This window comes from Gekko japonicus, unplaced genomic scaffold (genome assembly GCF_001447785.1).
Source record: "Gekko japonicus isolate JY-2015 unplaced genomic scaffold, Gekko_japonicus_V1.1 scaffold154, whole genome shotgun sequence".
Lineage (NCBI taxonomy): Eukaryota > Metazoa > Chordata > Lepidosauria > Squamata > Gekkonidae > Gekko > Gekko japonicus.
In genome coordinates, this window is record NW_015172008.1 from 518,828 (window position 1) to 542,733 (window position 23,906).

Below are 23,906 nucleotides of genomic sequence, written 5' to 3' on the forward strand. Positions count from 1 at the left end.
TCTCTCATGAGCAGTTCTTGGAGGAGCTTTCTCAGCCCCATCTACCTCACAGGGTGTCTGTTGTGGGGAGGGAAAGGGAATGGAGGTTGTAAACCACTCTGAGACTCCTTCAGGTAGTGAAGGGTGGGATATAAATCCAATAAATTCTTCTTCTTCTTCTTCTTCTTTGCTGCATGTGGCATATGTTTCATATCTAGCACTGTATTTTCACATAGGTGGACATGGGTTTCTGTGAACTGTGTTCTGTTCTAGCTGAAGGAGAATTCAGAGTCAAGTTGCTCATTGTATATATTGCATTTTGCTTCCTTTACACAATTATACATGGTGATCCTGGGAATTTTTTAATAGGTGTAGAGCCATGTAAGCTGCTTTGTGGACCTGTGTTGGCAAGGTTATTTAAGAATTATCTTAAATAAATAGAATTTTTATAAGGTGAGTTCTTTTAGGAAAATAATAGCAGGTAAGATGCATACCAAATAGTTTGAACTACACACTGTAAAGTGAACACACTTGTCAGTTTGCATCAGCTACCGACTGAGCTCTCATTAAGGCAAGACCTAAGAATGAGAGTGGAGCCTTGGAAGAGTGGGGTTTAACTTCCTGTACCTAAACTCACTTTCTTAAGTTTCACCCTGGTCTTCCTTTGAGTACATTAGGATGGCATACATGGTTCTGTCTCCTCCTCACAACAGCTACATGCAAAAAGCCAGTGTGGTATAATTGTTAGCATGTTGGACTAGGATCTAGGAGACCCAGCTTCAAATCCCTATTCCGTCATGGAAGCTTGCTGGGTGACTTTGGGCCCTTCACACATGCTCAGCATAACTTAACTCATGGGGTTGTTATGAACATAAAACGGAGGAGAGAAGAATGATGTCAGCCAAACTGGGTCCACATTGGGGAGGAGGGAGAGGCCTACGTAATTAAATAAATAAATAAATATCCTAGAGTCAGTCAGCTGGATAGTGAGTAAGATTTGAATGTGGCTCTCCTATTTCCTAGTCCAACAGTCTAATCACTACACACATGGATTGCCTACATACTGAGCTACAGCCCATTCCGTAATATGCTCTGTCCCTGTACAAGGGTACGCATTCAAATGATATTGCGGCCTGTTGTTTAAAACTTCTGTGATCTCAAAGCTTGAGTCTGTGACCTCTTTTCATCTGAACTGGCATTGAGGGTTGGATGAAGCTTGTCAAGATTAGGCATTTTAGCATCTGTCATCTTTTTAAGCTGTTCTGATTGGGCTTTGATGCCATTTTAACTGGATTTAATAATTGCTGTGTAGAATACGGTAGATTAGTTATTAGAATAAATTCTTAAGAAATCTTCTCAACATTCCATTGCCATTTTTACCCAATTGTATTTATTTATTATGTATTTCTTTAGGATGTTTCTATGTTGCCTCGTCAGAGTCCTGTTGGAGGAGGCTTACAATTAATACCCCATTAGAATATTAGAAACAAGCCATTAAAAACAAGCCTACTGAATAATTTGGGCTCATATACTCTATAGGAGCATTGCTACAGATCTCTTCCTTCACTGCCGACGTCTCAGCCATCACTTGGCTTATTTTACAAATTATCACACAGAAATAGAAGTAAAGTATTTTTCATTGCTCTTCATTTCAGTTCATGGCCTCATAACTGCTGATGCTGTCACTTGGTGACTGAAACTGTGCATTGTGCTTGCCCTAAAGGAAAAACCCTATGCCCTCTTGAAGCTTATGAACGTCTCACTGTCAAGTATGTATTTGAAGGGCCTCTTTAGTGAGCTTGCTAGAGACCAAGGAAAACTTTTGCCAAACTGAAATTCAAAGAGAATGTGAACTCTTTGAAAACCAGACCAGAAGGTGTGAAGGTAAGCTGAGTGAACCCAGGCCACATGCCAAAGGTAACTGATTCACATGCAGAAGAAGAGATTCAGAAAATCTGTAACAAAGCTAAGACTCTTAAAGTCATCCTTAAAGTAGAAGAATTATGATTTCTACTTACATATGTATGTATTGCCACATCTGAACTTATGTAAAAGTTGGAAGTGCAACATATCCCACTTTGTGCTATGCTTATATCATAGTGGGGTATTATTACTATATAAATGTTGTAATCAGTGCTGCATCTCTACCAAGAATTTCACATGCTGTCTCATTTGTTTTACCAGATGTTGTTGTTATAAGGCACCCCAGAAATACTCTATTGAATCAAGAGATGGCTGTAGATATACCTTTCTTTTTCACCAGAAACTGAATAAAAGCCTGAAGTGTGCATTATTAATTATAAAATTGTATGGTTCAAATGAAAACTTGTAAAGATTTATGATGCCATAATTATGGCAGCTCTGATTGGATTCAAAAATTAATAGTTCCAGCTGGAGGAGACCTAACTAGTCAAAGAGATGACATTTATTTTGACTCATCAAAGTTTAATAATACATTATTAGTGTTTTAGCTTAACTGTAGAAATATAAATGCTTATGGAAATTGCAACCAATATGAAAAATAATGATTCCTCTCAGAGTTTATTAGTTTTACTGTCAATAAGAAATAACAGTTATTCTTCTGAGGTAAAATGTATTTCTAGATTGGCACATTTGTTTGTGAAGCTGTCTAAGTGTGGTGTCTTTTAGATCTCTGCTATTCTCTTTCTTAGAAATCGGAAAACAAGTTACTGAGTCAACTACATTATTGGGAGGGGAATGAACCAGTTCCCAGTGCTGAACAGAAAACCCCCAAAGATAAAGCTACACTTTTCATGGAGTAAAGCATCATGAATCAGACTAGTTGTCTGGAAATCCCTTCCTGAGACAAAATTTCTTAGCAATCAGGCAGCAGTAGTTTCTTTGTAATGTCACAGATAAATTAAACAAATACAGCCCGAACACTTCAATCACCTGTTGTTACTGCAATATCTGGTAAAAGACATCAGCATTTGTCCTGAAATGCTGGTATTTTCTGCAAGTGTGGGAACTTTGTTTCATCTGAAAGCAAATTCTCTTACTAATTAGTCATCCCCATCATTCCTTTCTGGAACTGGATGGCAAATCATAGCATGTGAATGATTTAATTTATAGTCATAACTAAATCAACCAAGTTCAGTGCAGAAGGCATCTCCAACAAAGTTCTTTCATGCATGGTCCAGTTCATTTTGTCCAGTCTGTGCGCTTTCAATCATTGCTGTAGAACAGATGTCAGTACATCACAGGTTCATAACAAAGCTTTTTCAGAGCAGACGATAGCTGACACATGACACTGTAGTCTAATGCTATTTTTTATTGTTTTGGTTTCTTTTAAAAACCAATTCAGGAGTTACAATTGGTGCTGGGGAAGAGGACAGCTATTCCTTTCCCCTCAGGTTTTCCTTCCTGAAAAGAGCACCCTCCCTGGCTTTCCCCCTATGCATTTGAAAACCTAGGCAGGAGCTGGAACTAGAGACAGGAGCTCACCCTGTCTTGCGGCACCCGGGTCTTGAACCGCTGAACTACTGACCTTCCACAGCCTGCAGTTCAGCGTCTGAACCACTTGAGCCACCGCAGCTCCCCTTGAAAACCTAGTCATGTGTAATTTCATCTTCAAAGGCATCAGAAGCAAGTATCATCGACATGTTGTCATCACTTGCTTCACTGAAGACAGCTGTAACATTTTAATATGGTGCCTTCAAAGCCACATTCACATTCCCTCCACTCTGAGTATTTGGTTTTAGGATATGTGTATAAACCACATGCCACACTTAAAATGTGACATCTGTCTTCATCTCATCCTTACTTTTCTCTAAAATTATATCAATAGCAGGCTCAGAGTTAAGTGTCCTACTATGGCCTGTCAGACCTCCCAGGTGCTTTGAAAAGAACTAGATGGAAAGAAAGCATGAATTAGTGGTTGGCCAGTAACTGGGACGCAGCAACAGAAACAAATTATTGAGGCGCAGATGACAAGAGAGGGAAAAAAGCTGAGTCAGAAGCAGCATCTCCCAAACCATGGACAGCTCCAAGGCAATCGGAAATTTACGTAACCCAAAGAGATCAGCTCTGGGGCCCAAGTACTCCTGATGCTTCTCCTAATGCTGTCCCCCCCCCCTTTTACCAAATGCCGCTGCAGAAGCTGCAAATTGAAGTAGACTGAAACAAAGAACAAAGGTTCTTAATCCTTCCTGTTGTTCCCCCTACCCCCGAAAATCTCCTCTTGTTCAGCTGCTTTCTGCCCTGCAAGGGGAAAGATACAGGTAGGTTTACCCTAGCAGGCAAAATACAGTTCTTGTTTTCAGCAAACAAATGGCATGAAGATACAGAACTGAGACCTTTGACCCACTGTACCAGCTTCTTCTTTTGAGTGCATCATCTGTGGATGCCATTCATCAGTAAGCAACCCCCCCCCCCAAGTTTTGGAGACAAAATCCACATAACTGAGCATTATGTACTTTGCCACTGGTGGGCCCTCTCTTGGGATGGGTCCTGATAAATGGGCCAAGCCCTGTCTCTGCAGTAGAAAATGAAGTGCATAAGTAATAGGAGCCTTGGACTCCTATGGGACTCTCTAGCTTCTCAGTAGGTTTGTTTACACCTTAGGATTACAGAGAATTTTCACTTGATTGAACTGATTCCCTAAAGGGCTTAAGCTGCTTATTCTGGTAGCCTCAATTTCAAGAAAATCTTGGCTGAAAAGTTCAATACTGGGATGTGCCACTGCAGTCATATGAAGTCCAAACATACTCTAGCTCCATATCTGTTTCCAGGCTTAGTTCCATGTGCTGGCTTTAGGATTATAAATAGTTTGGGTCCAAAGCACCTAAAGGACCACCTCTATCCATATCAGCCAATTCAAATTCTGGGATCCATAAGAGAACATAAGAGAACATAAGAGAACATAAGAGAACATAAGAGAACATAAGAGAACATAAGAGAACATAAGAGAACATAAGAGAACATAAGAGAACATAAGAGAACATAAGAGAACATAAGAGAACATAAGAGAACATAAGAGAACATAAGAGAACATAAGAGAACATAAGAGAACATAAGAGAACATAAGAGAACATAAGAGAACATAAGAGAACCCAAGGACCAAGAAGACAGAGCATCACTTGCCCCAGAGCCTCTATCTATATCTTGTGGCTAATAGCCACTGATGGACCTCTGCTCCATATGCTTATCTAATTCCCTTTTGAAACCGTCCATGCTTGTAGCCACCACCACTTCCTGTGGCAGTGAGTGCCCATGAGTTCTTGTGTTGTGAGAAAGGGAGAAAAGTACCTCTTTCTCTACCTGCTCTATCCCATGCATAATCTTATAAACCTCAATCATGTCTCCCCTCAGTCGTCGTTTCTCCAAGCTAAAGAGCCCTAAGCGCTTTAACCTTTCCTCATAGGGAAAGTGTTCCAACCCTTTTATCATTCGAGTTGCCCATTTCTTTGTAGTATCTTTCGTTGAAACCAATAAAATCTGTTTAGGGGGGGGGGAGAAAGATTTGAGGATTCCTGTGGAAAGCAAACATTACATAAGGCTCCCTTTGTAGAAACTGCTGAAGCTAAGGCTAGCACCCCACGGTAGGATAGTGCATAGCAAGCCAGTCTGGTGTAGTGGTTAAGTGTGCGTACTGTAATCTGGGAGAACCAGGTTTGATTCCCCACTCCTCCACTCCTCCACTTGCACCTGCTGGATGACCTTGGGCAAGCCATAGTTCTGGCACAGCTCTCTCAGTCCCACCTACTTCACAGGGTGTCTGTTGTGGGAAAGGGAAGGGAAAGGAGTTCGTAAGGTGCTCTGAGACTCCTTCGGGTAGTGAAGGGCGGGGTATAAATCCAATCTCTTCTCTTTGGAAAAGTGCAGAAAAGCTTTGGAAAAAGTGCAGAAACGGGCAACTAGAATGATAAAAGGGTTGGAACACTTTCCCGATAAAGAAAGGTTAAAACACTTGGGGCTCTGTAGCTTGGAGAAATGACGGCTGAGGGGTGACATGATTGAGGTTTATAAGATTATGTATGCAGGTAGAGAAAGAGGTACTTTTCTCCCTTTCTCACAATACAAGAACTTGTGGGCACTCCATAAAATTGCTGAGCGGTCTGGTTAGAACAGATAAAAGGAAGTAATTCTTCACCCAAAGAGTGATTAACACATGGAATTCACTGCCACAGGAGGGGGTGGCGGCTACAAGCATGGACAGCTTCAAGCGGGAATTGGATAAACATATGGAGCAGAGGTCCATCAGTGGCTATTAGCCACAAGGTATAGATAGGGACTCCGGGGCAAGTGATGCTCTGTATTTTTGGTGCTTGGTCAATAGTGTGAGGGCTCCTAGTGTCCTGGCCCCGCTGCTGGACCTCCGGATATCACCTGGTATTTTTGGCCACTCTGTGAGAGAGTGTTGGACTGGATGGGCCATTGGCCTGATCCAACATTGGTTTCTCTTATGTTCTTACGTTCTCTTCTCTTCTCTTCTTACAGTCTTGTCCTGGGTTCCTATTTGCTTCTGATGCCAACTCAAGGAGCCGGTGATTAAAGAACTACATTGCTTGGGTTGTGCATATTCTTGGGAGAACTTTCCCTCTTTGTGCTCTTCCTAATCTCTTTAAATCTAGAGAAGCTGCCTTGCTTCACATATCCCCTTTGCCCACAATGAGATGAATGAGGACCATAGCTGTAGCCATCAGTGGGGTTTGGGGGCTGGCCCCCCGTTGTGTACCCCAAAGCCTGACCAGGCACCCTAAAGCCCCCCAACCCACCACCTTGCGGGACTTCCTAAGCTGTGCTGCCTCACAGCTCCATAGCCAGTTTGAAGCTCTTCCTTCCTTGTGTTGGCAGGGGGTGGGTCACCCCGTGCTACAGCACCATTATGTCCTCTTCCTCCTGATGGGGAAAGTGCTGTGGGAGGAGGGCATCAGTGTGCAGCCCACATTGCCGAGCCAGGACAGGCATGGCAGCTGCCGAGACAGTGAAACTGACAGCTCTGGGCAGGGCTCTTTTCGTAGCAGGAACTCCTTTGCATATTAGGCGACACACCCCTAATGTAGCCAATCCTCCAAGAGCTTACAGAGCTCTTCTTACAGGGGCTCCTGTAAGCTCTTGGAGGATTGGCTACAATAGGGGTGTGTCGCCTAATATGCAAAGGAGTTCCTGCTATGAAAAGAGCCCTGGCTCTGGGCAAAAGGTGGAAGATAGCCAAGAGCGTTGTTGACAGGCCACTTGCACGTCCCCCCCCCCAATTGGTGGGGAAAGTAGCAACCCAGGTCTGTATCCCCTTTGTAGAGAAGAGCTTTTCTCCCTCTATCTGGAATGGCCTTCCATTGGGACAAGCCTCCTTTCTTCCTTGAGTGGGCTGGTGCAGAGCAGGGAAGGGGAGTAGTAGTTACTCTTAATTTAATTTTTTTAGAGCCCCACCTTGCATCCCAGAGCCCCCCCCACCCCCAAAAATCCTAGCTACAGGGCTGATGTGGACACTTAACAGGGCTTTTTTGGAGATTGCTCCCATGCTGTGAAATGACCTGCCTAGGTGAGAAGATCACTCAAGAAAATATCTTGTTCTTTTTTTTTTGTTCATTTAGAAAGTTAAACCCTTTTGCACTCTAATTATAGAGAGGGTCAGAGTCAAGCAATACCTTTACTCTTCCACCAAGGAGAAACCTTAGTTCCTTCCAGGTTTCTCTCCTACCTGGCTGATTTATAAAGCTGCAGGTGATTAAGGATTTTTCCATTTTATGCAGACTTGTTTTAAAAAGCGAACAATAAATTGTGAAGGTATCAGAGCTCTGCACTGTCTCTGTCAAAGGCAGCTTGTGATAAGCCATTTAACAGCAAACTGCTGAATGGGGAGAAGATGGCTCTCAAAGAGACTAATCCATGAGCCAAGAATGTTTGAAGGAGTTAAGGGGGAAAAGCAACAGAGACATGGATTCCTTTCTGCAAGAATAAACTGTGCACAAAAATATGCTGCATGCATATATGCTGGTAAACCACCTTATACCCCGCCAAAAAAAAGATTTCTCCCTGAAGTATAACAAGAAAGGCATTTGTTGATTATGATAATGTGGTGTCGGGATTACTCTTAACCTCAGACTAAGGAGACACAATTCAAATCCCAATTCATTGGCAAAGACCTTTGGCCAGTCCTTCTCTGTCAGTATAGCCTATTCCACAAGGCTGCTTAGGAGATACAATGAAAGCAATTAAATAAATGTCATCCTGAGCTCATTGGAGAAAGGGTGTGATTAAAATGTAATATACAGTCATATGAATACTAGATGGCATGTGCAGAACATGGTTAGTTTTTTGTTTGCTTTTTGCAATTCACCTGGAGAACTCAAAAAGGGTTTTTTTGCAGTAGTTTGGCAAAAGTGTATTGCATTTTTTTAACATGAAAACATCATTCACTTGACTACCTCAAAATAAGGTGTCTTTAGCAATCACAAATATAGCTGCCACATACAGATTAACATTCTCAGAATAGGCTCAGGGAGTTTCAAGCTTCAAATAGATGTTTTGCAACCCATTAACACCCAAGACAGTCATGTTGCAGACTGGATTTGGATAAGAGACAGGGTATGAGTGCTATCTTCTGCCATTCACTTGCACACAAACTTTCTTCCAATTGAGTGTTCATTACTAGCTTGAGAACAAATGTACCTTTACCAGGGGACTTAAGTCAAGGCCAGATGGGTACATCAGAATGACATCCATCTGCCATGGCTGGCTTTATCTTAAATTTGGGGAGCTTTAGACTATTTCAAATCTTTAAATATCATAGACCAGGCTTAAAAATTTACTTCCCAAAGATTCTCATACTTTGTTGAAAGTTGAGGTGGTCAGATATGTTCAAGGGTGGTAAATGAATGGTAAAGTTTGGAATAAACCTGTTTCACATGCAAAACCAATTTCCTTCTGCCTCCCCCCTTTCTAATGGTGCAAATACATTGCTTTAATACATGTAAAGAGAGAGGGGGGAATATGATGCACTGCTCATTAGATTTAATGTGAAAATAACTTTTCTTTCATCTGTGGAAATATTTGTTTCTAAAATAAGATTTCCAGATAATAAGGAGTGAGCCATTAATTGCATGCATCGAGAATATGATTCACAGAGCAACGAGGATGTTGTTGACCATGCATCGGAGTAATTCCTAAATATAGAACCTGTTACTCATGATTGCCATATGAAAATCAAATAAGAAAATAGGATTATATTTAATATCCCTTATATTTCAGATAATAATCATAGCATATTCCATTTGCAATATGACATAAATTAGTGAGGTACTTTCGTAAGCTTTTTGTTTTGTTATGATGAGTATTTGTCACACTTATGAAGAAAGTTTCAGTTATTTTTGGTTTTAACATAATAGAATGATTGTTTCATTCTACACAGTGGAATGAAACAATCTGCAAAGACAAAAAGAACATGGAGAATCTAGGTATAAATCTGCCTCTGTTTGTCATTTAGCCATAGTATATTTGATCCAAAAGAATTCACTCAAAAGGAAACAAAAGTCAGTGCGCTTACTTCATCTACTACGGTTATTAAATATGACTTAGCTGGAGCATTTCAGTTTCCTTGTCTGACAAGCCCAGCTATGTCAATCATCTCCTTTATCTCATAGCTGAATCAATAAAAACATTACCAAAGTCAAATGTTCTAATAACAAAAAAGGAGGAGGATGAAATGCTGTATCCTATTCCTATGGGTATAGTATTTTGGCTTCTAGGTATTAATCATATGAGAAAATCATGTATGGGATGAAACCTCATATCAGCCACATCTTCATCCTCTACATCATAAATCTCTGCCCAAAAAGCATTCGGTTTGCAGCCTACCATTCTGTCTAGTCAGTAGCCAATTACAGAAGACAGCTATGATGCTGAAGATTAGTATGGTGGAATATAGATGGGTTTTTAACAAAAAACAACCCAACAAACACTGTAATGGGCATTGAAAACTAAGAACTGCAACACTGTATTGCCTTTTAATTAATTGTCTTAGTAATTGTTTCATATTAATTTTACAAAAATGATTGACAGTATTCACATAGTCCATCAAAAGTTCAAATGAAAAGTCTATTGATGCTATTCAATCTGGTGGTAAGAGAAGACCCTCCAGAGGTCCCCTTAGTTTGATATCATTGTCATTATGTTTTAAAAGCTTCCCACTTCCTAATTTCCCTCCTTAGGCATTAGCAATTCTTGTTGAGATAGGCTCCTTAATAAATGTTAATTTGGCTCTGCAGTGAGTGAAGAAGTCAACTGTTGCTCTTTGGGACCAGTTTGATAACTACATACATTAATTGACTTGCATCTTTTATTGTTGCGGGTGATTTTAATGCACATACTGGAACTGCCCTAGAAGTCTTTCATTTTGTGTCTCTAGGAATATTAATGGAGGAAACAAGTTGTTTTAACCACCTTTATAGATCATCTAAGGATAACAAGATCAATTTATCTGGTAAACTAATGGCCACATTTATAGATAGTAGAAAATTGATTATTTTAAATGTTCTTAAGGAAAGAGTAGACCACAGGGAGTTTACCTGTTTAAACAATTTTGGGTTGTGTGTTATAGACTATTCTCTTATCTCCACTGATTTGATTGATCTGGTAAAATTATCTTGAAGTGTATCACATGACCTTTGAATGTAATTACTTTTATGACCCTAGAAATCTTGTAATTCTTCCTTTGCTCAAAAATAGAAATCATACGGAGACATTTCCTCTTTTATTAGAAGATAATAGCAGACCTATCACTCTTTTAGCTGTGAAATTTTATGCTCCTGTGATAGATTTTTGCAGCCGTTTAAATGAGGTCTAACTTTTTATATATTTTAGTAATTTGCTTAGAACTATTAAGTTAAGAAGCAGTATGTGGTAGAGAGATTCCTGGTGAGTTGCTACAGTTGTTCTGACTATGTTAAGACTTTTTTAAAAAAGCCATTGCTTCATTAAAATATTTTAATTTCTTTAAATTTATATTGCATGCCATTCTTGGAATCCATGCAAAGAGACCCATGGGTGTTAAGATTAATAAAGGGGATGGTCTGGTTATCACAAAGGTATGAGTCTGTGCAGTTTGAAGTCACTACTGACCCACCCCCTCCTTGGTGAGCTTTCTGCTGTCATCTGGCTCTTCTGTGTACTTGTAAGGCTGGCCTTCTAGTCTTTTCCCAGATTGGCCTGGAAGTGATAGTGGGCTTGGCAAAAGTGAGAACACCGAGCAGTAGTGGCAGTGAACTAGCCTCAGTCCCAGCCAGTTGTGGTGAATAACTTCCTGCTTGGTGTCATGTTTCGAACGCTTGTTTGTGCATGAAAGATAGTTTATCTCACTCATTTTGTGTGTATTGTTCTCTGTACGTGTACCTCTTCTCTGTGCCTCCTTGGCTCTGTCCCTTTGTATTTTGCACCTGAATCCCTCAATCTACTTCTGGTGCCTCGTGTGCCCATTCTGTCTTAATCTTCTATCTGCTTTCTGTGCATATCTTCTGAGTTTTGTGTCTCTTGTTGTTTCGTTGTCCATCAGTGCCCTTTATGTCAGGTAGGTGCATTTATATCATGCACACATATAGCACTGTCAAGGAAGGAAGTATTTGGAAGACATTCCAGAAATCAGCCCAATTTCATGTGGGGCTCAAACTGACATAATGCTTAGAGTTTCATGGAGGGACTTTTTTTGGGGGGGGTAAAAATAAGGGGTGTGTGTGGAGGGGGTCTGATTTGCCTTCAGATTGCTTAAGCTTTTCTCTTCTCAGTTTTCTTAATCTGAAATGCCCTGTGAAGTCTGTATTTATCACACTGGGGAAGCATACAGGTACCTTTTTCATGTATTTCCCCCGTAGGGAAAACAGCACTCTGCAGGGCTGTTTCAGATCAGGAAACTGGTGCACAGAGAGGGAAACTCCTGATATGATCAGGCCTTTGCATGCCTGATTTTTAGAGAAAAACATGCCGGGAGTTCCTTTCACTTAACTCTCAGTGTCACATTTGTGCAGGACACCATGACAGTGTATACAACTGTGTGATTTTGTTCTATTTGAGCTGGACTATCCATGATGACTCTCTGCTTCATCTAGTATGTCATGTGGATTAGAAGAGAAGAAGAGAAGAGATTGGATTTATACCCTGCCCTTCACTCAGAGTGGTTTATAAACTCCTTTCCCTTCCCCCTCCCCACAACAGATAGCCGGTGAAGTAGGTGGGGCTGAGATTACTCTTTCCAGAACTGCCATTTCAAGGACACCTCTGACAGAACTATGGCTTGCCCAAGGTCATCTAGCAGATGCAAGTGGAGGAGTGGGGAATCAAATCCGGTTTTCCCAGATTAGAGTCCACACACTTTAACCACTACACCAAACTGGCAGAAAAGGTGGGATAAGAATGGTATCAGCATAATGATAGTTAATTTTATGATAGTCCATAGTTAATGAAGAGTAGCTCAGGCAAAACCCACCTTGTGGACACACATCTCCATGCCATGCAGATGTTAAAGGCTCAGCAACTGCCTTTGAGGTAGCAGTTGACAAAGTTTATGAATCTCTGTAATTACAATGTTCTGTCATACTTTTTGTCCTTATGTCCAGTTATGGAATCAAACTGTGAGGAGAGCTCAGGTAAGTCTTTGTAACTGCTTGAGGGAAAATGAGACATGTAAGATACCTTGTGTATGTAATTCCAGCTTCAAATATAATGTTAGATCTGGGTAACCAATTCCTCCCTGATTCTTAGGCTTACTCAGAGTTTTAAAACTAATTCTAAGGTTTTTTGTTGTTTCATATACAGTCATTAAAAGACTGTTGAACTTTCTTAACAAAAATGTTTGGGAGAGGAATTGGTCAAGTTCTAAAGAAAAAGATAAATTTTGGTAGACTAAATGAATTGAACCAATTAGTTTTCTCTAGACAGGAAAATTGTAGGTTATTCCAGTGCTTAAAGCACAGTGTCGAATGATATAAGTCCAGAAAATTATGTTTAAACAAATCATTTAGATCAAGAGGAATCTTCACCCCCAAATGGCACCAGAATGTAGAGACCCATTTATAACCATAGGAATTCTTGGTTTGGAAGCTAGTCACTTGGGAGAGATATATAGGAAATACTTCTGTTTTAGTTCAGTTAACCCAAAGACTTGAAATTGCTGGGAATTTTTTAAGCTATGCATCAACAGCCAAAATGAATTGTAAAGGGTTAGATAAGTATAAAGTTACATCATTTGCAAACAGGCTGAGTTTCATCTTCTTATCTTTTACTTTGATACCAAGGATTTGGGGGTTCTTACAGATGGCTATGGCTAGGGGTTCAGTAGAAAGGGCAAAAAGCAAGGGTGTCTAGTACCCCGTGGCAACAGGAAGTCTTTCAAAGATAGATTATTTGAAGATAGGATTTGGGCTACTGGTGACGAATAGAGGGCTTGGATGGTGAGCAAAAAACAATCCCCGAATTCCAGACGACTCAGGAGTGAGATTAGGTATTTAGGCTCTAGCTTGTCAAAGGCCTTTTCTATATCAATCGATTATATAAGATTCAATTTTATTTTTCCTGTTATAATTTATGATGTCCAGTGATTTATGGATATTACCCACTATGTTACATTTTGACATAAACCCTGTTTGGTCTTGATGAACGTAATGTGTGATGAATGAAATTAACTTATTAAGGATAGTGGCTGTAAAATTTTTGCATCTTGATTTATTAATGATCTTGGTCTTTAAGAACTTGGGTTGGTTAAGTCCTTATCCAGTTTTGGTATGACTAGCTGATAAGCTTTATTGTTTCATGGGGCAACCCCTTTTTCTAGATCCAAGATTGTAGCAAGCCAGGAAGCTAGGGGAAAAAATCGAGTCAGTTTTTTCTTCCTCCCCCCCATTAAACCCTCTGAATTTCAAATTAGAACTGAATTTAAAAGTCCTTTAGCATGACTGGAGTAGAACTGCCAGATATCTCAAGAGCTGACTGCTTTTTTAATTTCAGGGGAAAGAGTCTGTAATTTTGTTATCTAAAATGCAATTATTAATCAGCCTGGAAGGATGCAATGCAAATTGTTAAAACTACTAATGGGCCCAGAAAGAGCTAAATACATATTCATGGTTTCCTTCTGCTGACATGTTGACTTGCAATGTTTTGGAGATGGCTCTTGAAAATGACGATGACAAATTTCTTGCAAAAGGCAGCTGAGGTACCTGTCACAGGAGAGCTAACACTGCTGCTGCAAATGTGCAAAAATCTTGGCAAGGTGAAGGAGCCCATGTTCAGTAATATTTATTTCAGATGATATTTCAGAGGATATTTAGAGCGAGTGAGGAAGTTATTGGCTTCTTTCACACATCAGAGCTTTGCAAGGAAGGAACCTGTTGACAGCAGTCATTGATGCCAGTAACTCAAAAAATGGAGAGTAACTTCCAGTCTTCCCCACATCTTGCAAGAAAGGTTAATGTTCTGTTTGAAAGGGGAGAACACTTATTTTATTCATCAGGCTCCGTTTCGATTGCATTTGTTCCTCCTTAGGAGGAAAAAGGACGCTCAAGACCACTATTATGAAGAGTTTCTACTCTGATTTGCACAATAAGATGGATCTGTTTCATAATCCTCCTGTCTGAAATGTTGCAGAAATAGAAAACAAGTTGTCAGTGAAATTCTTGGGAGGAGATACAACAGTACTTTATAGCAGCTGTCTTCATGGTTAGGGATCCTGTGGGCTAAATGTTATTCAAATGTGTGCATGTTTGCATGAATAGCGCTAGATGGATGTAGGAGGAAGGGTAATCTCCAGGTTCGTCCATGCCTTTCAAATACTTTGCAGTGTTAATACAGTGCCGGTAATGGCTCTGTTATTTCAGATGTCACCACACACTCGACATATTGTGCTAAGCTTTTCTGAAAAATGAATTTGAATATATAAAGCTGCTTTATACTTTTATCATTGGTCCCTCTAGCCAGGTATTACTCTGACTGGAAGAAGCCCTCCCAGGCTTTGGGTAGATCTGATGTTTGAGATCTTTTAAAGCGGAGATGCCAAGGACTGAAACGGAGACCTTCTGTAGTCAATGCAGGTACAGCCACAGCCCTTCCTCGGTTCCTCTTCAAATGATCAAAGCAATTGAGAGGGTTGACTCACCAAACAGACACTGAAGACATTAATTCTAATTATTGTCATAGCCTCAACATGTATAGAGCAGTTAGCCTGTAAGGAAAGTGATGTTTTACAATACAAGAGAAGAACAAAAATTAAATTTTGGGGCATCGAATTCCAAGAGGTGTCTGGGTCACAACAAGGTCTCAGATCATTTTTAAATGACATAAAACATTTTAAATGGCATAAATTTTAAAGTACCCAAACTGAAAAGATTGTCATCATGAGGCTACTACAAATAATAGTTTTGAATGATTTTTAAGTACCCCACAAGTCTGCTAGCAGTCTGTGCACTCATTGCTTCACTCTTTCCATTCGTGTAAAGAATAAAATTCACAGTAGTAATACCACATATTTTCAGTTTCTTTTTAAGTTGTCACACAAACTAGAAGCAAAATGCTGGGGGGGGACCTTTTAAGAAACAGCATGAGAAGTTAATTCTTCCTTGAACCTTTTGTATTTTCAGAGCATGTATCATTGTACTGTTCCAATGGGATCCTCTTTTCTGAACTTCAGTTGATAATCACTATTTTTGTGAGCAGATCCAGCAGCCTTCTCTAGTGGAGTCCTCTTGAATGTGTTATAAAGGAAATAACTTTTCTGGTGGTTTGCAAGCACCTGTTGAAAAACTGTTACCTTACAGTTTCAGCATCTGTTATGACTGGCTTGTCATTTTGTGAAAGGCTTATTGTTACAAAGATTTCACAGACAAAGGAACCCCAACGGTGTCAGTCCTAAATATTTGCCATTGATACGATCTGCCTGAAATTTGCAAGAACATTAATGCAGCATACCTGGGGGAGTTATAGACCAAACCTTTCTTTAAATGAAACATGTTGCTTCTGCTGCTTTGCAAAAGCAATCAGTCTCTCCAGATAACTTTCTTAGGGTCAAAATCAGTACTCATTGGTCATTTCCTACAGATTTTCAGATGGTGGATAGATACAGACTTTTATGTCAACTTTTTGAAAAGTTATAGCTGTCCAACATGTAACAACATGGCCTCCATTTTGTAGCTGTCTCCTCCACCTTCGTACTGCAATCCCAAGGAGGCTTACACCTTCCTAAGCCTATTGATTTCAATGGATTTAAAAGGCTATACCAACACTTAGGATTGCACTCTTAGACAAGCATTCCTCCATGTTTTGCATTAAAACAAGTACATATCTAGCCAACACAGAAGGCAGAAACTGGAGAGAGGAAGTGCACCTAACTCATTGCTGGGAGTGAGGAGGCACCCTCTGGGGGATCCTGGAAGGGAAGGGCCTCACCTGGAAAATACAGAGGTGGATTGGCCCTTTAATTTACCAGGAAAGCTCTAGTTGGGCTACTGCCCAGAGGGCAATTGATGGCATCTGCTGCTGGAAAAGGAGCAGCTGCCACGACCATTTAAAGAGCCACCATCACCACGGCAGGTGATCTGGAATTTGGGGATGGTTCAGTGGGAGGCAGAAGCCAGACGGAGCAATGATGGCAGCAGAAGCAGTGCCAAACTACATGGGAAGAGCCACCCCCACAAGATGCTGGGAGCAGCAGGAAGGCATGTGAGGCATGCCACACTCTCTTCAAAAAGGCTAGGGAGGGGGTTGAGGAGGTGCTTTTGGCTGTCTTCTCCAGGCTGAACAGGAGAAGGAGAAAGAGGAAGAGAAAGAAGAAGCCATTTTGGGCATTGAGCCTTGATCCCACCAATGACCATTGCCCCTTCCACATGGATGCCATTGGGCCAGTCCCTCTGTTCAAATGTGGCACAAAAGAATATTGGCAATACTGGGTTCATTAAAACCAGCAGACATAGCCTTCCTGATGGAGGCATTCTCTGTGTACTGCTGACCCTCCTTCCCTGCCCCCTCCCTTTGGGACAACAGGGTTTAGGTCCAAGCATGGATTTTTGGGTTGCCTATCACTGGCTGAAGTAGGAGATCGTAGGATCCGGTTTAAATAGGCCTGGTCTTTGGACTGGTTAACCACTTATACATTCCACAGTCATTTTTCTCCACAAAGGGTTGGTTCCAGTGTCAGAGTCTCATTGGGAGAAAACAAGCAGGGAAGAAACTATTTGGAAAGGAAAGCACAAGTTGGGGAAAGGCTCAGCATTTCTCTCTGGCTGACACCTACTATGCTTTAAAATGCCCCAGACAGTGGCACCCTAACTATGATTACACATATTTCTTTTACCATCAGATCTGTATGATTCAGTGTGCATCCACTTCAAGTTGGTTACAAAGCCCTGACCTCAGGCCCTCATGATAGCTGAATATTATTTACATAATATTTCACTATAGCTTTTGTGCTCATGTGTTGTTCAATGACAGTATTGAAAATCTGGGTGTTCTTTGTAAGGCAGCCACTGTTTTGTTCCTGTCTTCTAATGTCACTCATTATATCTTGAGTATGAGATGGATAGCTTCTTGCTTGAGTCATCCACTTTCTGTCCTTTGCCCCTTAGCTTCTAGCAGTTCTTATAATAATTCAATTAACCTTTAAAAGTTGCATGTAATATTAATGGATCTAGAGAGTTTCTCTTCAGAATTCTGTAATTCTTCATTCCTTCCCGTTTCCCCCCATTGGAATAGGCAATAGAAATTCTAAATGGTATTGGCCCAATAGTGTTTATAATATAGTCAGGAACTAAAAACTACCTCAAAATCTTCTGACTGAAGTGGTCTACTTCACTCTGTGTAACACGGGCTCTGATCTAAACTGAGAATGGCACTGGTAATTACTAATTGGCTGGTAATTGGTAATTGATGCTGTTGAAAATGACAAATGACATAGAAACCTGCTTGGCAGCACATATGAGTGTAGCAGCACACTGACCACTAGATAGCACGTTGTCATACTGTCTTTTGTACATGTAGAAGATCTCCTCTTCCTGCACTGGGACACACGCCTTCTCAAAAAGAAAAATAAAACAGATCATAGCCCAGAAATCTGAGTATGTTTTCAGAGCATGAGTCAATGTTTCTAACTTTTTAAAGAAAATAAAATAGTTATGAGGTTTTAGGAGGAAATATTTTTTTGCATTATATCCTAGATGATGGCTACTTACCTGCTAATTTCCCTTATTTACAGTGCTATATTTCTGGTCCTTTGGAGGTCTGAGTCTCGTATTCATTGTTGGCATAGAAATATATGAAGAGCTCTGCAAGATGGTACCAATAGCCATCCAGTCCACTATTCTGATTTCCAGTTCCAACTTATTGGATACTTCGGGGGGGGGGGAGTTTCTTCCCCCTAATTTGCACTAATTTGACCATATTTTATATAAGGAAGGTAAAATAATACTAATTTGGGAGGGCAACAAAGGGGAAATGGGGTTTTGTTGCTAATAACTGATCATGCTCTGTAGTATTTAGAGGCAAAATCTGACAGGAGAAATTCTCTGTTGCTATACCAGCTATGAGTTTAAGAACACACACACACACCCGCGCCTTGTTCTGTCCCCCCTGTATCTGGCAGTCCGAAGCTCAGTTCCTTATCTCTCCTTAAAGCCATTTTAGCTAGTGATCATCACCACTTCTTGGCAGCCCATAAAAGTCACCACAATGCAGCTTTTATTTATCAATTTGATGTGGTGTTCATTTGTTTGTAAGATTACAGTATGGAATAAGTAATCAATTGAAATTTAAAATTTTCTGGGAGGTGGTAGATCTTAGATCTCTCTATGTGAGCCATAATGGGGGGGGGGATTGCACCATATGAGAGCAATGGTTGAAAATCAAACAGTAGAGGCTTGGTGGTGGAAAATGCCATCAAGTAGCAGCCCACAGGGCTCTCAAGGCAAGAGATGTTCAGAGGCTGTTTGTCATTTCCTGTCTCCATGTCGTGTTTTCCCATCCAAATAATAACCAGGGTCCATCCTGGTCAGCTTCTGATGAGATCAGGCTAGCCTGGGCCATTCAGGTTTTTTAAAGTAGTAAAGCTCCAGCACCCTTTCAAATATAACTTTCCATTCACTTTATATTTTTGCTATTATTTCTCAAGTAAAAAACATTCCAAGGTTTATTCCGCTATTTGGACATTTAGAGATGAAGAGACTGAGTGATATGAATAGCTAGCATAGCAATTTGCAAAATCAGTGAGTGAACTGAAGCTCAATATAATATTTTACTTTACTTTCAATTATAAATCTATAGCAGGAGAAAAAGCAGAACAAATAACCAGCAGAGAAAGACAGAAGTCATTTCGGGGAGGATTACGATGCCCCGCCCCCTGCTTCCGGCCGCTCCGCTTCCGGCCCTCATTCAGCCAGGAGGAGGCAGGAGAAGAGGGAGGGTAAGTTGCTTCCTCCCTGCCTCTCCCCACCCCTGCCTGCCTGGGGCCAGGGAGGGCCTCCTTGCACTCCCGGCGGCCTTGCAGGTCCACTGCTGGGCCCCTCATGGGGCTCGGTAGTGGAGCTGCAAGGCCGGCGGCGGCCGGGACCGTTGGGGGTGGGGTGTGTGGCCTTATGACACACTTCCGGTGATGTCAGGGGGTGTGGCCTTATGATACACTTCCGGTGATGTCAGGGGGTGTGGTATATGCTAATGAGTTATGCTAATGAGTTCCCCTAGCTCTTTTTCTACGAAACGACCCCTGGAGAAAGATATCACTACATTGGTGTGTCCCAGGCTTTTTTGAGTAGCTCAAGAAGCACAGAGCAAGAGAGACCGAACTGAACTAGGAAGAAGGAATAAAATACCAGAAAAAGAATTATCCACCCCACAAAAGCATTTCAATTCACCATAGTTACTTAACAACAGCATTCCAGGAAGGTTAGTACAGTCAAAGGATCATTTGCGGCATAAGTTTTTTTCCAAAGGTATCTCTCCATCAGTGAATGCCTGTCTATAGTTTAATATTAGGTAGCCCAATGAATCACTCCTACAGGCTTTTTTTGCTTACATGTTTTTTGGATGTGGGTGTTTCCCTGGGTTTCCAAATGTACCTTAAATGTAATGCTTTGTTGTTGTTTTAGCTTTGCAAATATCCATGTAAAACTTCATATTGGCACTGGCCACCCATCTGGGAGTTTTGACTATGTAGTCTTCTCTACCAATGCCTTAGGAATGCCAACCTCCAGGTGGGACCTGGGGATCCCCTAGGATTACAGCTCATCTCCAGACTACAGAGATCTGTCCCCCTGGAGAAAATGGATGCTTTGGAGGGTGGACTCTGTGGCATTGTACCCCACTGAGATCCCTGTCCTCCCCAGGCTCCATGCCCAAATCTCTAAGTTTCTCAACCCAGATCTGGCAATCCTCCCCTGCCTCCCCTGCTGGTGGCCAGGGGAGACCTGACATCCCTACTTGAATGTTTGTACAGGTAGCAGAATGGGACTGAAATGATATGATGGTTGTATGATTTCAGAGTGTTGATGGGGATCGTATTTTTCAGTGCTCTCCTACATCAAAAAACTCATGCAGACAAAAAATAAGCAGATCAAAGACCAGTCTGGGCTAGAAGCTACACATGGTGTGCTAGAGTATTTTCTTAATGAAGGGAAACATTAAAAATGCTATTTGCTAACTGTAACTACGAGTTAGAGCCAAAGACTTCCTTCCACTAAGTATGGGACCTTCCTCCATTGAAAGAACCCTTCAGCTTTTGAACTGCCTGTATTGCTCGATGTACCCTAATGTGGAGCAACTATCCTAAACTAGTGTGTTTCTGTTCTCTTTCAGCACTTGGTTTTCCAATCTGATTTTATTTTATACTTAGCACTGACATTCAATTTTAAAACAGTAAGGTGGGCAGTGTAGTGATGCTGTAAGATCTTGGTTTATAGGCTACACTCTCTTTGGAACATTCCTATTTAGTTAAAAACTATACTATGGCTGCGGTCACACGGAACAGAAGCCACGCAAGTGAGACGGAAAACAGGCGGAGTTTCCGGGCGCGATCTCACCAGCACATCTGGGAAGCGTAGCCCTCCCGTGGCACAACCGAGGCTTCCAGCCGAAACTGCGTGGCAAAAAACTAGTACCTCGGAGGGACTAGTTTCCAGAAACTGCGGGGCAAGGGCGGGCGTCTGATTGCGTTTCCGGTGGCATCCGGGGCCTGCCCATGTCCCCTTGCAAATAAGGTGGGGTTTTTTTGTCCACGTCTCTGTGGATGCGCACACGCACCCAACGGAGCATGCGCATTCGTCGTGTACACACGCAAAAAAACAGTTTGCCGCGGCGCGCGCTTCTTCGTTGTGCGCCGGCTTGTCCTGTGATCAGCACCTCTCCCTTGCCATGGAACCTCCACGGTACCTCCACAGGACCTCCACGGGAGGTCTGATCGAGTAACTGCACAGTAGTTAGCCCCAGGGCAAACAGCCATGCTTCTCCCCCGCAGTTTCCTGCCTGTGTGACCGGGGCCTATAGTAAGAAAAGACCCATATACTAATGGGAGGGGCTGCTTCCTGTTGTTGTTGATGGTGTGTGTGTGTGTGTGTGTGTGTGTGTGAAATGCTGTCAAATCACAGCCAACTTATAACAACCTCTCATGGGGTTTTCAAGGCAGGAGATGAAGGGAAACGATTTTGCCTCTGCGTAGCAGCCCTGGACTTACTTGGTGGTCTCCCATCCAAGGACTAACCATGGCCAACCCTTAGCATCTAAGATCTCATGAGATCAGGTTAGCCTGGACCACCCACATCTGGGCTTGTTATAATATAGATTTTACCTAAGCACTAGACAGACAAGCAGACATATAGTCATCTGCCAAAACTATTCAGGATAGAATGAAATATTTAAGGGGGAAAATGCAGTATTTCATACTGAGCACTGCATTTGTTCTATGACCATCAAAGTGATGTTAGAATTAAAACAAAATAGATCCTCTTGCTCAATATGGATTCCAGAATTATTTTCATCTTCAGATAAACACATCTCTGTAAGATTCTGAGATGAAAGAAAATCTAGCTAAGCTTTTTAATGTGTGTGTATTATCATGCATTAAAGTCTGTTCTGGTCTAACTGGCAGCTTGGTGCAATATGGTGCCGCTTCTAATTGAACCAGTTGAAAGTGTTGCGGGGCATATTGGCCACACAGCACACCCTGCTGCGGATCACCCACGGAGACATCCCATGGTAAAGCATCCGCATTATTGCAGTGCCTCAGCCACAGAGTGCACTACCAAAGGTCTCTTGATCACAGATTTAATCCAAATCCAATCTATTACTATAGCCCTGGTTGCTACATGAGGTAAACAAAAGGAGGACTACATTGGAACAGCTACTTCTGTACACTCTCATGCTCTGTCTGAGCTCTTAAAAGGAAAGTATAGTCTTCTGGTTAGTACCCGATATCATAGGTAGAGGGATGTGGAGAAATAATCCCCAGTTGCAAAGTAGTTTACAAGAAAGGCCAAAATTCAGGAAATGAGTACATTTCAAGAAAGAATTTGTTATTTTCTAGTCATGGGGATAAATATTCATACCTGCCTTATTTCTGCTAACAAAATGAATGAATTATCTGGACAAACAGTCAACAATTTTACAGATACTAGGGATTTGTCTGTCATCTAGAGGCTAAGATGTCACAAAAAAGACTGCAATGGTCTGACTGAAAACAGGAAGCAGGGCTTTAAATCCTTGCTTCCTGTTTTGTTCTTTACAAGGATCTAGAATTAAGGGTATTGTGGTAAGGCGGGATGATAATTTGTCTTTTGAGTACTCCTTTCATCTGGATGTCAGAGGAATCTAAAATTGCCAATCAAATCGTGCTAAGAATCAATTCTATTGTTTGCTTACAATGTAGTTGCCTTTTTACAACTTTAAAAAATTGACTTGCTGATTACATCTCTGCGTCACTTGCCATCTTCTCATTCCATGTACACTCACCTGATTATCATAGGTTTTTTTTTGTTTTTATGATCCCAAAAATAAGGAAGGCTAAAGACTTCTGTCTGGCGACGTGTGCGTGCACACGAAAGCTCGTGCCTTGAATAAAATTTTGTTGGCCTTAAAGGTGCCACTGGACTCAAAATTTGTTCTGCTGCTTCAGGCCAACATGGCTGCCCACCTGAATCTAAGGACCAGAAGGAGTAGATCCTAATAGTCAGACAAATGCAGCTAGCCACAACTCCTGAGATTACCAGAAAGGTGCAGGTATGCTGATTGTTCTTTTCCCTTTTGAGAAATACATGCCTCACTAATCTCATAGAGAGCTCCACTGTATGGCTGATTGTATTACATTCAAATGGAAATGACTTTTAAGGCTATTGACTTGAACCATATTTTATCAGAGACTTAGAAATACAAAGTTGCGTTTTCATCGACAATCCCTCACTACTCACTTCCTTGTAAAATGTGTTCTTGAAATCTCTCCCTGCACCAACCAGAATTCTGGAGTGGCCGTACCAATCACAGACTTCCTGGTATAATAATTATGCTCCACTCGGCCAACTATGGAAGTTGTTTTTCCCCCTGAATCAACTTCTGATTAAAATAGTAGGTATTTTTTTAAAGTTCTGCTCTCTTTTTATATTCTGTGCATTTGTAGAGCTTAATCTCATAGAAAGCTTACTTTCATCTTCAAAGCTAGGCAGAATAAACAGTCAGCTTCTGTAACATCTTCCCAAATCCCGTTCCCTATTTGCACATAAAGCCTGCATTCAGACATGACAATAAATCATGGTTCACAAACTGGTTTAGTCAAGCCCCAGTTACTTGTGAGATCTAAAAGCAAATGGTCCAAAAACTGGGACTTCAAATTAGGTATTGTGGTTAGTTTGTTAATTACAGTTTGCACTAATTGTGGTTTGAGGGCTCAATTCACTAACCACAGTTTATTGGCAGCACTGCCCATTGCAGCCATGTGATCACAAAGCCAGCTTCATATG